This window comes from Pelophylax lessonae (genome assembly GCF_965119305.1).
Source record: "Pelophylax lessonae genome assembly, chromosome: 2".
Taxonomy (NCBI): domain Eukaryota; kingdom Metazoa; phylum Chordata; class Amphibia; order Anura; family Ranidae; genus Pelophylax; species Pelophylax lessonae.
The window spans coordinates 597,672,336-597,687,121 of record NC_138769.1 but is presented as its reverse complement, the minus strand read 5'-3'; the positions used below and the strand labels follow the sequence as shown (position 1 = coordinate 597,687,121).

At 43.8% G+C, this 14,786-nt stretch overlaps 1 protein-coding gene across 1 annotated transcript in view; it reads right to left on the bottom strand.

The window, feature by feature from the left end:
• Positions 1 to 3,250, bottom strand: part of NFE2 (nuclear factor, erythroid 2) — a 48,227-nt gene extending 44,977 nt beyond the window's left edge. The window contains exon 1 of the mRNA XM_082244935.1: positions 2,598 to 3,250. The gene's annotated coding sequence lies outside the window, so the exon portion shown is untranslated. The remainder of the gene's footprint in view (positions 1 to 2,597) is intronic.
• Between the last annotated feature and the right edge of the window lie 11,536 nt (positions 3,251 to 14,786).

Here is a 14,786-nt window from a genome sequence, read left to right as displayed (position 1 = left end):
TCTGGAGGTGCCGGAACTGCGTTCCCCCTCGTTCCCCCTGAAAAAAAGCCCTGGGCCCTACTATGTATGAATGTAAGTTAGGGACCTTAGATTGTAAGCTCCTTTAGGGCAGGGACTGATGTGAATGTACATGATAGATGTGTAAAGCCCTTTGTAAATTGACAGCGATATATATGTACCTGTAAAAAAATAAATAATATGTTCTGTTGCCTCTGTGGTTGCTGTCTAACCCTTTCTTTATGGGAAATTGGGGCGAAGAACTGATACTGCCTTCTTAAACTTGCAGTGAATTCAAGACTGAAAAAGTCATTTAAGTAAATGAAAGAATTATTGTTACACATTACAAATAAGAACCATATCCTGGAACCAGATGTACACCTAGTAACACTGTTAGCAATGGGAATGGAAGAGACTGGTTACAAACATTAACCTGTTAACCAGTAGTCTAAATGAGGCTACTAAGTGGCCAACATAGCAAGCTACTTGCTCCAGGGGCATTCATGCTGGCTTGCTCCCAAGCCGGCTTTCTCTGTTCATAGACACACAGAGCATGGCTGAGCGCGGCCCCTGCTCCCTCCTCACTGGTTGTAATTGACAGCAGCGGGAGCTAATGGCTCCCACTGCTGTCTCTGAGCCAATGAGGAGGGAGAGAGGTGATAGAGCCACTGCTCTTGTGTACATTGCTGGATCAAGATCAAGCTCAAGTAAGTGTAAAGGGGGGGGGGGGGGAGAATGCCTTTAAAACCACTTTAAATGGGATTGCTGAATTAGTTTTCTTTTTTGGCTTTTTTTTTTCACCTTGTTTGATCCGGCCAGTAAGTCTGTATGTATTTTTTTCATTAGATCAAGCTGTCCAAATAGGATTAGCAGTTAGAGGGTTAAGACAAACCATTTACCACTGACAGGGATACTTACAATTATCAGCTTTTATTAATTTATGTAAAATCTTTATCCCAAAAGTAAAAATAAAGAACGGTTTTAGTAATTGCTTAAGAATGTTGCTGGAGTTAGGCTTTAATTTGTTAGTTACTTATGTAAAGTCCATCTCAATCTACTAGTCCATTTAACACCACCCTCTCCAGCAATGTATTTATCCAAGGGTGTCTCCATTGCCTCTCCATCCAGAATGGAGACACCCTAAAGCCTCATAGACACTTCAACGATCTCCCCTGCTGTTCTATTGTGTTCGGACAGGGGGATGCCCCCCCCTCCCCAAGACCACTCCGGTCAGCAAAATGTTTTCAGTCATCATTTGACTGAAGCCAGCCGAACGTCCGGCGGACTGGCTGGCATACACATGGGCTGAATGTCGGCCAGTTTCTATTGAACCTGTTGATGCCATGAGACATTCGGCCCTAGGCTTAAGACAGGAAGTGTGTTACTGGCCAGATCACCAACTGAAAATAAAGGGAAAAGAAAAAGCAAAAAATAAATAAATACTAGACTAAATTTGGCACCTTGCCATACTGGTCTGCATAATTTAAAATGCCCACAGACAGGAGATAATCCTCACAATATCTGGCTGATTTTAGCCAGATAGCGATAAGATCATATCTATGGGTACTAGAAGACACTTCCAATTGAGGAAACAAACAATCAACACGGTTGTATTGTTTGGTCACCCACTATTGTTTCCTTATATTAAATTAATATGTAGTCTGTCAAATGCTGATCCCTCTTTCTGAATATACTAGTTGCCTGGATGTAATACTGAAACTTTGCCTTTAATATTATCACTGACCTAGAACAAGTATTGAGCTAAAGTGGTTGATTTACTAATGGCAATTAAGGCTTTTCACTTTGAAATTTTAATGAAGAAAAATATTATCTGCGCCGTGAAAAAATAATGTTTGTGTAGGCTGCTAGCACTGAAAAGCAGTATATCAGTGCTTCAGGAAAAATGTGTAAAATAAAAGTGCAGCCTCAAAAACATATACAGAATCATATATAACACTGAAGTCTAAAATTAAAAAAAAGAGGCGAAAAATAGTCCAAAGTAAAAATAAAGTGCAAACTGGTGACACCAATATTAGTGACACAAATTCTCTCAAAAGTTCTTCAGTGATCTCCCATCACCCATGTATGGAGTGCAAACTCACAACATTTTAATGAGGTGAAGCTCTGCTAACTTGTGTGCAAGAAAAAAAATTATTATTTTGTTAATTGTTCTTGCACACCACACGATTAGATATTCCTAGCAAACTGGAGTTTCAGCACATTCACTTAGTTATGGAAAAATTTTCTTGCAAACAGAACAACTTATTTGCCTTTAGTAAACCATTTCCAAAGAATTCCTAATTAACTCTGAATTGAATCTGTTGCTAAAATGATCCAAGTCTTTGACTCAGAAGTAGTGGAGGCAGACACAGGCAGGCAGCTAGAATTTTCACACAGCAGCCAGGAATGGCAATCCACAGGTGTAAGTGTACTTTAAATAAGGCTGTGGTTCTGTCCAAACTCCCTCCTCCATATACAGTACATTAACCGGAACACATAGAGGTTCCAAGTCATTGAAACGATTGCTCAGTGGTCAGAATATCCAACTCTCATCTCATAGGTACAGCTAGCTTTGAAGTTGTTTCATAGAATTATCTTACCTAGGTGCTGCTATGGTCAAATGTAATAATTCCAAATTGATGGAATCCAGACGTATTCACACTGAAGTGTATCCTTCTTTGTTGGTAGAGGCACAGAGCGATCAGCTGTCTTGGTTAAATACTGCTTACAAACTGTAATGGGTTTCCTTTGTAGGATTGCCATGTATAATTGTCACCTTGTTAATGTCAAATGCAATGTTCATTGTCTGCATCTCCTCTTCTGAAACTATGTGTATTAATTAATCTCTACCATCCACTGTCACCCTTCTCTCATTAAGCTTCACTGTGTATCTGCTTCTTGGTCCTTTTTTGCATTCTCTATTACATTCTTCTTATTCTTGATTTCTTAAAATAATTTACCTTTTTTGACTTTGTATCAGCCTTTCTTTCTTCTGTGTCTTGATCCCTTTTTGTATTTACTATTACGTTCTTCTTATTCTTTTCTTCTTAAAATATTGCCTTTTTCCCTGTGTACCAGTTTTTTCTTTCCTTTCATCCAGATATGTCACATTTATAATTCAGTATCCATAGCTTTCCCCTCCATTGGTCAATACTCCCTTACGTTTCTGTACCCATCATGACAAAGTTAGGGACATATCAGTCCAAGTGTTGCTTGCACATAGTTCTATATCAGCTATTGCTGGTTGTTTTAGGATGTAAAACCACAAACTTGAGACAGGGGCATCCTCTCCCCACCCTTAGTTCTCCCCACCCTCCTGATCACAGTTCCCTCCTCCATAGGCACTGAGGTCCAAGAGTAAAGATTAGGGACAGTTGTTTAAGTGAGATAAAAATGAACACATTACATGTTAGTGTGCGTTTCAGAGTCAGTACAGAAAAGTTTTAAAATAGTAGATATATTTTAGCTTCTAATACTGCTATAGTATTTAAAGGAAAGCAAAGTATTCCACCCAATTATTTGGTTTTACTGTAGTAATAAAAAGGAAAAGTGCATTAGTCAGTAAAATAATTTAATATTTGAGAGATACACTATATTATCAAAAGCATTGGGACACCTGCCTTTACACACACATGAACTTTAATGGCATACTAGTCTTAGTCCGTAGTCTGTATCAGGGCCATCTTATCGAATAGGCACGCTGGGCAGTTGCCCAGGGGCCCCACTTGCCCAAGGGGCCCCATCTGCCCAGCGACCCAGGCTCAGCCAAGCATTAGTCCCGATTCCCGCGTGTATCCCGCTGCCGAACTTAGCAGATAGCAAGCGCCTGTTGGCCCTGCGCTGCTGTCAGGCCACTGAAGGGGGAGCCCACAACTGCAGGAATGCCTGTCTGCCTCCACGGGAAGAGGCGCACACAGGATAGTCGAGTCTGACTCCCGTCCGTGTGTGTGTTCACCGGACCCAGCCACCGAAATTGGAAGCTGTCATTAGCCTGGCACTGCTGTACCAATAAATATTGCCTTATCGATAATTTGCATTTTTATTGTGTAGGCAGGGCCTCAGTGCACTGCATTGCCCGGGGCCCTTTAATGCTCTTAAGATGGCACTGGTCTGCATTACTCCAGAAGCGCATTTGTGAGGTCAGGCACCAATGTGCACAAGAAGGCCTGGCTCGCAGTCTCCGCTCTAATTCATCCCAAAGTTTGTTCTGTCAGGTTGAGGCCAGGACTCTGTGCAGGCCAGTTAAGTTCCTCCACTCCAAACTCGCTCATCCATGTCTTTATGGACTTTGCTTTGTGAACTGGTCCAAATCATTTGGTGGAGGGGGGATTATGGTGTGGGGTTGTCTTTCAGGGTTTGGGCTTGGCCCCTTAATTGCAGTGATGGAAACTCTTAAGGTGTCAGCATCCCAAGATATTTTGGACTAATGGGCCATTAGTACAGGAATTGCCCCATGCTATATAGTCATATATTACCTATTAGTACAGGAATTGCCCCATGCAATATATTCAGATATTCCCCATTAGTAATTAACCGCTTTTTTTTGCTGCGAATCAATGCCTATGTCTATGGACCTCAAAAAGTTAAATTTTTCTGTTTTCTGCCCCCCCCCCCCAAAAAAAAATTTTTGAGCACCAGCCGCCACTGGACACTGACCATAGCCAAATGCAAAACTAGTGAAAAACAGTCAGAAAAGATGAAATTTTAGCAAAAAATACTAGCCTGATACATAATTTTTTCACTTTGGGTTTTAGGGGTGTCTTTGAATTCAGCCCTCTGTAGGTTGATACCTTTTATTTCCATCAAACGATGTGGCATTCTTTCGTTCCTAACACATTACCCAGTCCATATCAGTATAGATATCCAGCATGATATTTTTCCCCATTGAGATCTAAAGTGTTTTCAAATTATTCCTTTGATTTTTTTTTGAGCATTATACATACAGTATCTTACAAAAGTGAGTACACCCCTCACATTTTTGTAAATATTTTATTATATCTTTTCATGTGAAAACACTGAAGAAATGACACTTTGCTACAATGTAAAGTAGAGACAGTACAGCTTGTATAACTGTACATTTGTTGCCCCCTCAAAATAACTCAACACATAGTCATTAATGTCTAAACTACTGGCAACAAAAGTCGGTACACCCCTAAGTGACAATGTCCAAACTGGGCCCAATTAGCCATTTTCCCTCCCTGGTGTCATGTGACTCATTAGGTCTCAGGTGTGAATGGGGAGCAGGTGTGTTCAATTTGGTGTTATCACTCTCACTCTCTCATACTGGTCACTGGAAGTTCAACATGGCACCTCATGGCAAAGAACTCTCTGAGGATCTGAAAAAAAAATTGTTGCTCTACATAAAGATGGCCTAGGCTATAAGAAGATTGCCAGGACCCTGAAACTGAGATGCAGCACGGGGGCCAAGACCATACAGTGGTTTAACAGGACAGATTGCACTCAGTACAGGCCTCACCATGGTCCACCAAAGAAGTTGAGTGCACATGCTCAGCGTCATATCCAGAGGTCGTCTTTGGGAAATAGACGTATGAGTGCTGCTAGCATTGCTGCAGAGGTTGAAGGGGTGGGGGTCAGCCTGTCAGTGCTCAGACCATACGCCGCACACTGCATCAAATTGGTCTGGATGGCTGTCATCCCAGAAGGAAGCCTCTTCTAAAGATGATGCACAAGAAAACAGTTTGATGAAGACAAGCAAATTAAGGACATGGATTACTGGAACCATGTCCTGTGGTCTGATGAGACCAAGATAAACGTATTTGGTTCAGATGGTGTCAAGCGTGTGTGTCCAAGACGACCACTGCCTTTCTAAAGAAGCTGAGGATAAAGGTGATGGACAGGACAATCATGTTTCCAGACCTAAACCCTATTGAGCACCTGTGGGGCATCCTCAAACGGAAGGTGGAGGAGCGCAAGGTCTCTAACATCCACCAGCTCCATGATGTTATCATGGAGGAGTGGAAGAGGACTCCAGTGGCAACCTGTGAAACTCTGGTGAACTCCATTCCCCAAGAAATGTTAAGGCAGTGCAGGAAGATAATGTTGGCCACACAAAATATTGACACTTGGGGCCCAATTCGGACATTGTCACTTAGGGGTGTACTCACTTTTGTTGCCAGTGGTTTAGACATTAATGGCTGTGTTTTAAGTTATTTTGAGGGAACAGCAAATTTACACTGTTATACAAGCTGTGCACTCACTACTTTGCATTGTAGCAAAGTGTAATTTCTTCAGTATTGTCACTTGAAAAGATATAATAAAATATTTACAAAAATGTGAGGGGTGTACACACTTTTGTGAGATATATATTCCCAAGGACATACAATGGTCCCAAGCTGGACCAATGAAATTGCAGCTGGACATACACACCTATACTTAACTCCTGCAAAACTGTTATTCTAGTCAAACACCTGTACGGGCCAATGTCCACACTTGAGGATGACTGCTGATTTAAAGTTTGTTACCACTTTCCTCCACCATCTCATATTTCAGGGAGGGTTTATGTGCTTGTCTCCTACTTAGAGGACCTCAGGTAGTTATGTGCTGGATTACTGTGCCTGAACAATGTGCTCGTCTCCAACCAGGTGCAGAAGAAGGACTATCCAAACAGGCCTGGGTCAGAACCAGACTAGCAGGTGCAGTATCAATGGGTAAAGCAAAGCATGGTGGGGACAAAATACAGCTTCAGAAAAGGTGAACAAATCAGTCAGCTAACAATCCAGAGGTTGGGTCTGCCAGCCAGCCAGCCAGGCATTTAAACAAAACTGGAAAACAAAAAACGAATAAATTTGTACCAAAATTGGAACAGGCGTAATTCTCACAGATATCAGGTCAAGCAAAGTTAACAATATAGATTTCAAGAAGAAAATGCATCTTTGCAGGCAAGACTGAATTCTACAATGGGCGGTCATTTTCTGGTGTCTGGTTATCCTGCCACAAGAAATTTCCTGTCACTAATTATTTAACCTGACCATAAACGGGGTGATTTTCTTTCCTGCAAACATGGGTTGCAGGAAAGAAGATCGCTTAATTCCACCATCGACACAGTCAGTGTTGATAGGGTAATCCCTCCTGTGGAGCTGTTATGTTCTCATGGTGGGGGGAGAACACAGTGACTACTGCTAATCGCTATAACAGATGCTAGCAATAATCACATGTAAAATCGGGCAGGCTGGTTGTACTCGGGTTGATCGATCGATCAACTTGAATACATTCATCCTGCCCGTACATGATTCGAATCTTTTTGATTCAAACCGTCTATGGCCGGCTTTATTTATTCCTCTTCAACAGATCATATGACATGTAGGAACCAAAATGTATTAGTGATAGCAGACAGCAGCAATGTGACTAAATGGCAGTTTTTCTCTGGGGTAGTGTAGACTCTTTGGGATAAGCCAAAATGGTGGAAATACCTGCTATATGTGCAGTAGTGACAGAAAAGTAATACCATTGTGTCGCTAGTACATATGCATAGTAGCATCAACTTTAATCCCTCGTCCACACAATGTACTACAGCGTACGCCCATGCGAGGGCCAGGTTTACCTGCATAGGGGTGCACAGGTGTTCAGTGTTCTCTGGTCCACAGTGGCTGTATGGCTTCCTCTTCACGTCAGGCTCAATAACTGGATATAAGGCAGGCTGCTTGGAAAACCGCCGCTGCTCCCAATTTGGCATCCACGCAGGTGCACAGCCCCGAAAGAAGACAATGTGTGTTCGGAGCTGTGCACCCACACTGGCACGGATGTAAAATTGGGAGCAGTGGCAGTGCCCCTGCAACCTGTCATGTGCCTGGTTATTGAGCCTGACATGAAGAGGAAGGCCTCTCTTTCAGCTCTGGCTCAGGAGCGACTGGGAGTGGAACAGTGGCTGTGGGATCGCAGCAAGATATGAGTGCCTGTTATGGGTCTAATAGCCTGACCTGATAGTAGCTGATGATTCACTGGGAAAAAGCCAGGAGATGGAGACAATTGACAGCGGACAAAGGCATAAAAGTAATTAGGTCACAGGCCAAGGTCAGCAACGGTGAAGTAGATCAGAAACACCTGTGCATCCCCATGTGGGAAACACAGCCCTCGCATGGGCATAAGCTGTAGTACACCCGTGTCAACTAGGCCTTAAATGCAGACCAGCTCCATCCACAACAGCCATACTCAGTGGGAAGCACATTCATATTGGTCCCTGCAGCAAGTGAGTCTGTATTACAATGGGACATGACCTGAATTTCTGGTACCATCAGCTTCACACCACCTCCTCACCCCCTGGCTTCTGCTGAGGCACAGATAGACACTATAATCTCGGGCTTGACACAGTTTACCAGCTTTTTTCCAAAACGAGCAATACCAAATTACCTTTCTAGTATGTTCTTGGGGGTATGAAGTACTAATTAGGTATCAGTATGTGAGACTGCGGCTGTGTATAGAACTGGACAGCTAGCTGTAGAGCAAAAATGTCTCCCTGTGGGCCAGAGATAAAACTCTGTTATCAGCATAGTAAGAACTTGTACTGAGAATACTTATCTGGGCCCTGCTGAGAGTATGCAAGCCTTTGCTCCTGTTTTATGTTACGTTATAGTTACATGTTACAGCATGTAGATGGATATTTTATTCTGTTAATGTGACTGCTATTGTTTGTGCCTGATAGGATTCCTTGTGCATTACATAAATATATTTATTTGTTTGTTAATCCAAGTGTGATTGGTTGAAACATTTTCAAGCTGTGGTAAAATACACATCTGTACATGTAGCTTTTAATATATAACAAATACATATATTTATTAATATTCCTATCTTTTATTCTCTTCTAAAATGTAGGCACAGAAGCCAAGCTGGACTAACTATTGCCCAGGTGTGGACTCCAGTTCTTCCCATGGGATCTCAAGACATTTCTATAAATGCTGTTTCATAAATTCCTGTTGCTTCCTTCCTATTGGTTGTGCTTGCTACACCTGCTGAAGATTCTAAAGCCCAATATCAGCTGAAGTTTTTTTTAGAGCACACAAGAACAAAAATATAGCTTACCAGCCCTTGGATGTGGTGGCTTCATTCATTTATTTTTGTTTTTATTCAAGCTTAAGGCTTTATGTAAAAAAACGTTGAATAAAAAACGCTGGTAAAAGTTTCTTGTAGTGGTGTTTTAGTAGCATTTAGGAGCTATTAGTAGAGTATAGCAGCATTTAGGAGCATTTCTGCTGGAAAAACACTCCATGAAACTCTACAAAAACATTTTCTTTTCTGCTCTTACTCGCTTAAGCTGGATACACACTATCCAACTTTTATGGTTAGATTTACCTTTTCTATGTAGTGCAAGGGTCTGCCATATTGCATTCAAATTGAAAGTGTTTTTTTTCTCCTCTACTTCTGCCACGCATAGGATCGAAGACCCTGAAATCCATGACATTGTCATCTCTGACCACGCCCCTATTTCCATTACGCTAGATCCCCCGGATAAAAACGCAGACTCCCACCTGTGGAGATTCCCGAGCTATTTACACAACAACTCAGACTTCCAGGCCTTCCTGACCCGGGCCTGGAAGGACTACTCGGCAGATAATGTATCCCACATCTCTCAGCCGACTCTGTTTTGGGAGGCTGGCAAAGCCTTCCTTCGCGGACGAATCATCTCCTACGCTTCTGCCTATAGGAAGAACGCCTCGGCGAGTTTTATCCGGGCGAGTGAGCGCCTTCGTTTGGCCCAAACTACATTGCTGTCCTCTGACTCCCCCCTTCACAGACAGGCGTGGGTCCTTGCAAAACAAGCCTTTGATTCCTGGGCTGATAAATTGGAATCTACTAAGAGAGCGCACTTCACGGCCACTATGCATAAGTTTGGGAACAAGGCGGGCAAACTACTAGCGCGGCTCTGCAGGGCCCCTTACAAACCCACACATATAGCTTCTCTCCGGCGCGCCTCGGGCAGGGTGGAGTCCACTCCCGCGGGAGTGCAGTCCATCATGCGCGACTTTTATAAATCTCTCTATTCCCCTGACCCTTATGATGACACTCAGGCAGACTTTTTTCTTAACAGCGTAGTACTACCCAAGATATCCCCGACCCAGTTGGAGGCCTTAAACGCACCGGTGACACTCTCAGAGGTACAAGACACCATAAAACATCTTGCCCCTAACAAAGCCCCCGGCCCAGACGGCTTTACAGGAGAATTCTATAAGAGTGCTCTAGAGACGTTGGGACCTACCCTGCTGGAGGTCTACTCAGCCGTTTGGTCCGGAGGCCCCTATCCCCCTACAGGTAATCAGGCCATTATAAAGCTTTTGGCGAAAAAAGGTAAAGATCCCTTAGAACCTGGCTCATATAGGCCGATTTCACTTTTAAATTTGGATGTCAAAATCCTATCGAAAATACTCGCGTCCAGGCTTGCCCTGATTATGCCTTCATTGATTCACCCGGCGCAATCCGGTTTTACCAAGGACAGATCAGCTGCATCTAACATACGTAAGGTCCTTTTGGCCCTAGACCATGCTAGGGTGTACTCGGAGAAAGATCTGGCGATCATCACCTTGGACGCGGAGAAGGCCTTTGACAACGTGAATTTTGCATGGCTTTCCAAGGTTCTGTCCTCTTTTGGCTTCTCGGGACCTTTCACGCACGTTGTCAAGGCGATGTATACCTCCCCCGCGGCCAGGCTTTGGGTGGCCGGTTCTCTCACCGACGAGTTTAGACTCTTCAAGGGAACGAGACAGGGATGCCCCTTGTCCCCACTACTCTATAATTTGGCTCTAGAACCTCTTTCCAGATACCTGTTGGAGGCCGTGCCACTTCACGGTATCCTGATAGGTGACCATGAACTTCGTGTATCGCTTTTCGCGGATGATGTTCTAATCTTCACTCAAAACCCCTCCTCAGACATGCACACCATTATCTCCATATTTGATAGGTTCAAACTCTGCTCTGGCCTGCGGATTAATTATGCAAAGAGCGAAATACTTCCCTTAGGTACCAGATACAAACCAACTTGGGCCTCTTCTGCCCCCTTCACCCTGGCCACTTCACACATTACATACTTGGGTATTAAGATAGGCAAAATTCCATCTTCAATATACTCCCTAAACTACCCTCCGCTGTTTCAGAAGCTCAAACAGGAATTGGATAGTTGGATGGATCTGCCTCTCTCGCTCCTGGGTAGATGTCATTTGGTCAAAATGGTCAGCTTCGCCCGACTTTTGTATCCATTGCAAACGATCCCTCTGTTAATCAAACACACAGACACCAAACTTATTAATAAGGCTATCTCCAGGTTTGTCTGGCAGGGCAAGCGACCACGCATCTCTTTCAGTAAAATTTGTCTTCCCAGGGGCGAGGGGGGTGCTAGCCTGCCTGACGTTAGAATGTACAACCTATCATGCCTTCTTAGGATATCCTTAGATTGGCTCTCTCAGTCTTCCTGCTATTCAAACTACGACCTGGAAACGCAAATGTCTGCTCCCTACTCGCTGGCGGCGTTACTACACGCCAAATGGAAAAGTATGCCACCCAGGCTTCAACACAATGTTCTTCTGAGAGACACGGTGATTGCCTGGAGAGAGACTAGAAAGCGCTTAAAGCTTCCACTTTCCATATCCAAATACCTCCCCATTAAGGGAAACCCTGCCTTCCTCCCGGGACTACATTCACGTAATTTTGACATTTGGCAGCGCAAAGGCCTCAAATACTTTTCGGATCTCTGTGACCCCGTTTCAGGAAAGCCAAGGTCTATGAGTGATATCCTGGAATCCTACCATCTACCGGCCTCACATACCTTCTCGGTTATACAATGCCTCAGTTTTCTTCAGTCAACTAACAGAGGCCCACACAAAGGCTTTCTTGATCCTCTACTGGACCCTTTACTGGCGGCGGGGAAGTATTGCATCTCAGATATATACAAACCTTTCCAAAAGCTCTCCTCTTTCCACCATGCCAGTTCCTCGGCGGCTAACTGGGCGAAAGACTTTCCTATTGAGGACATAGTCGCCAAACTCTTTCAGGGATACAACAGAACTTTGCGCATAACCCCTAGTGAAACCTGGAGAGAAACGCAGCTGAAAATTTTACATAGGGCTTATATACCATTCACTTGTAACAAAGACGATCCTTCTACCAGCCTCTGTCCTTACTGCAAGGTCGTCAGGCCGAACCTACTCCATAGGTTCTGGTCGTGCTCGTTCATATCCACGTTCTGGGACCAAGTACTTTTACTCATTAAAAGGATCACCCTTCTTCATTTGCCTAAGGATCCCCTTCTACTAATCTTTGGACATTGGGACAAACAGCTCCAGATTTGGTCCAGCCGCCCGCCACCATACCCTCCGGTATGGACTCTAACGTGTTTGCTGATAGCCCGCAGAGTAATACTGGCAAACTGGATAACGACAGTAGTTCCTTCAGTCTCGCAGGTTCATAAGGAACTGCTAACCCTTATGACCAAGGATCGACTTAATACGGACTTTCATCTTCCATCATCCGCTAACCGTTACTATCTCACTTGGCAGGACTTTAGGGATTCGCTACCCCAGGATGTCACTACCACTCTGCAAGAAGATACGTTCTCATACCATCTCCCTGGGTAAGACTCGGGTGCAATGGTTCTGGAGTTAGCCCCCCCCCCTTCTCTTTCAAAGTCTGCCCTCACTCACTTGATCTCCGCTCCTCCATCTCCCCCCCCCCTCTATGTTTGTTTAGTCAGTTATGATAAATGCGCGAGATCCATCCAACTAGGTTTCTAGTGTATTTGATGATTGTATCTTATTTAATGCACAATACCCTTACTTTTAGAGTCAGCTGCGAGCTTCTGCTATTGCTCGGCCTCTGACTCCCATAAAAATGTAAAATGTGTTGGTTAATGTTGTACTTACATTTTCATGTACCGTAACTTTGCTTCAATAAAGTTTATTAAAAAAAAAAAAAAAAAGAAAGTGTTTAGGCCCCTTTCACACACTCCGTCCGTTGGACGGAGTCCGTTTTTCTCAGCGGGGGATCGAGCCGCCGATCCCCCGCTGAGCAGCAGGAGGACAGCTGTGTCTCCGCGCTGTGTGCGGAGACACAGCTGACAGTTCCCCATGCATCTCTATGGGGGAGATCGGATGTCAACGGACCGTCAGTCCGTTCTCACCCGATCCCATCCGATCCGATCCGCTGCATTTACAGACATCCATGTTCTAAACTATCTCTCCCTGTAAAGAAGAAATCAGTATACCTTTTTTGAAGCCGATCTGACCTGATCCCAGGCTGAGCTGTCACCCGTGGCTTCGCTGTGTAGGAAGGTGCAGAGGATACAGCCGACAATGGTAGCCCCATAGTAACTCTATGGGTGATGTCACTCCCCAATAATTTCACAGCCATTGTCAGCTGTGTCCTCTGCAGAGCTTATACCGCTGGAGATCGGGTCGAGTCGGCTTCAAAAAAGGTATGTATACTGACTTCTTCTTTACAGGGCTAGAGAGGTTGAAGCAGTGGAGCCGAAGGGGGTGAGAAAAGAAAGGGGGGTCTATAAGAGGGAAATGGTGAAGAGATAACTCAGTGACTGACCTACCAATAAGATCATGACGCTAGGACCCCATCTGTGCTGTCGGCTTCGGATCTTATTGGTAGGTCAGTCACTGAGTTATCTCTTCATCATTTCCCTCTTATAGACCCCCTTTCTTTTCTCACCCCCTTCGGCTCCACTGCTTCACATCCCCACCTTTATTCCTCTTCCACCCTACCCGGCTTGGCACACTGTCATCACTTCTTCACTTCTTCCCTCTCACTCACGGTGATTTCTCCTCTTTACCACATTTGTTCCACTGGGGATCTCCTTCTTCCTCCCACACTAACTCTTTTATTTCATGCACACCATGTCTGATATTTTTAATTGTTAGCAACGGCTACCCCCTTACTACTACATATTTTTACATGACAGGTCGGAAGGTGCTTCTGTTTCCCTTTCTGTTTTTCCACACTCACCACTCACCTACCAAGGACCCGCATTTCTGGCTGCCATTTTTGGGATCCTTCAGCTCCCGGGTCAGATACAACACGCCGCTGTCACACAGGAATCCCCATTATTCCATCTGTCTCATTGAGTTGTGAGTATCGCACACTCAATCTAGTTTCCATCTTTTGACGGAAATTTTTCAATCTTAAAATCATAATGATATTGCATATCCTAACTACAATGTTCTTTTATAGATACACATTGAATATACTGATCTCTGAAGAAGGGAGATTGCTCCCGAAACACGTCAGGTCACGATGTTATATTCAACTGTCATGTTATCTTATTATGTTATGTGTATCAATGAGTGGTTACACCAAGTTTTTTGCCAACATGTTATTTACAAATGCCTGTGTTGTTTATTTTCTACATATAGCCTTTGAGCTACAGCATGCGCCATTGAGCACATGTTACCAATTGTTTTTTACAACCTGTGCATATTATGCAATAAAATCACAATATTGCTTTTTATCGACTGTGCAATTCAATTCTTTCCAGCCACCAACACGTACCTCACACAAAGTCCCGTGGGCCAATTCCTCTTGTTTGTGTATATATTTTGGGATGGAGGAGTGTTTTGGTGGGAATCGGATCATTGCCCCCTTTTGAATCTATATTCGGGTGGAAGACACCCACTGTGCCCATTAATGATCCGATTTCCTGTTGGCTGGATACTCTATCTTGGTGCCCCTCTCTCTCTCATCAACTATACCCCCATTTATTGTCTTTTTGTATGCCTTATACCATTATGCATTGAGATCAATATATACTTTGTTTTTACATTCAATTTGACACAATTATGAGA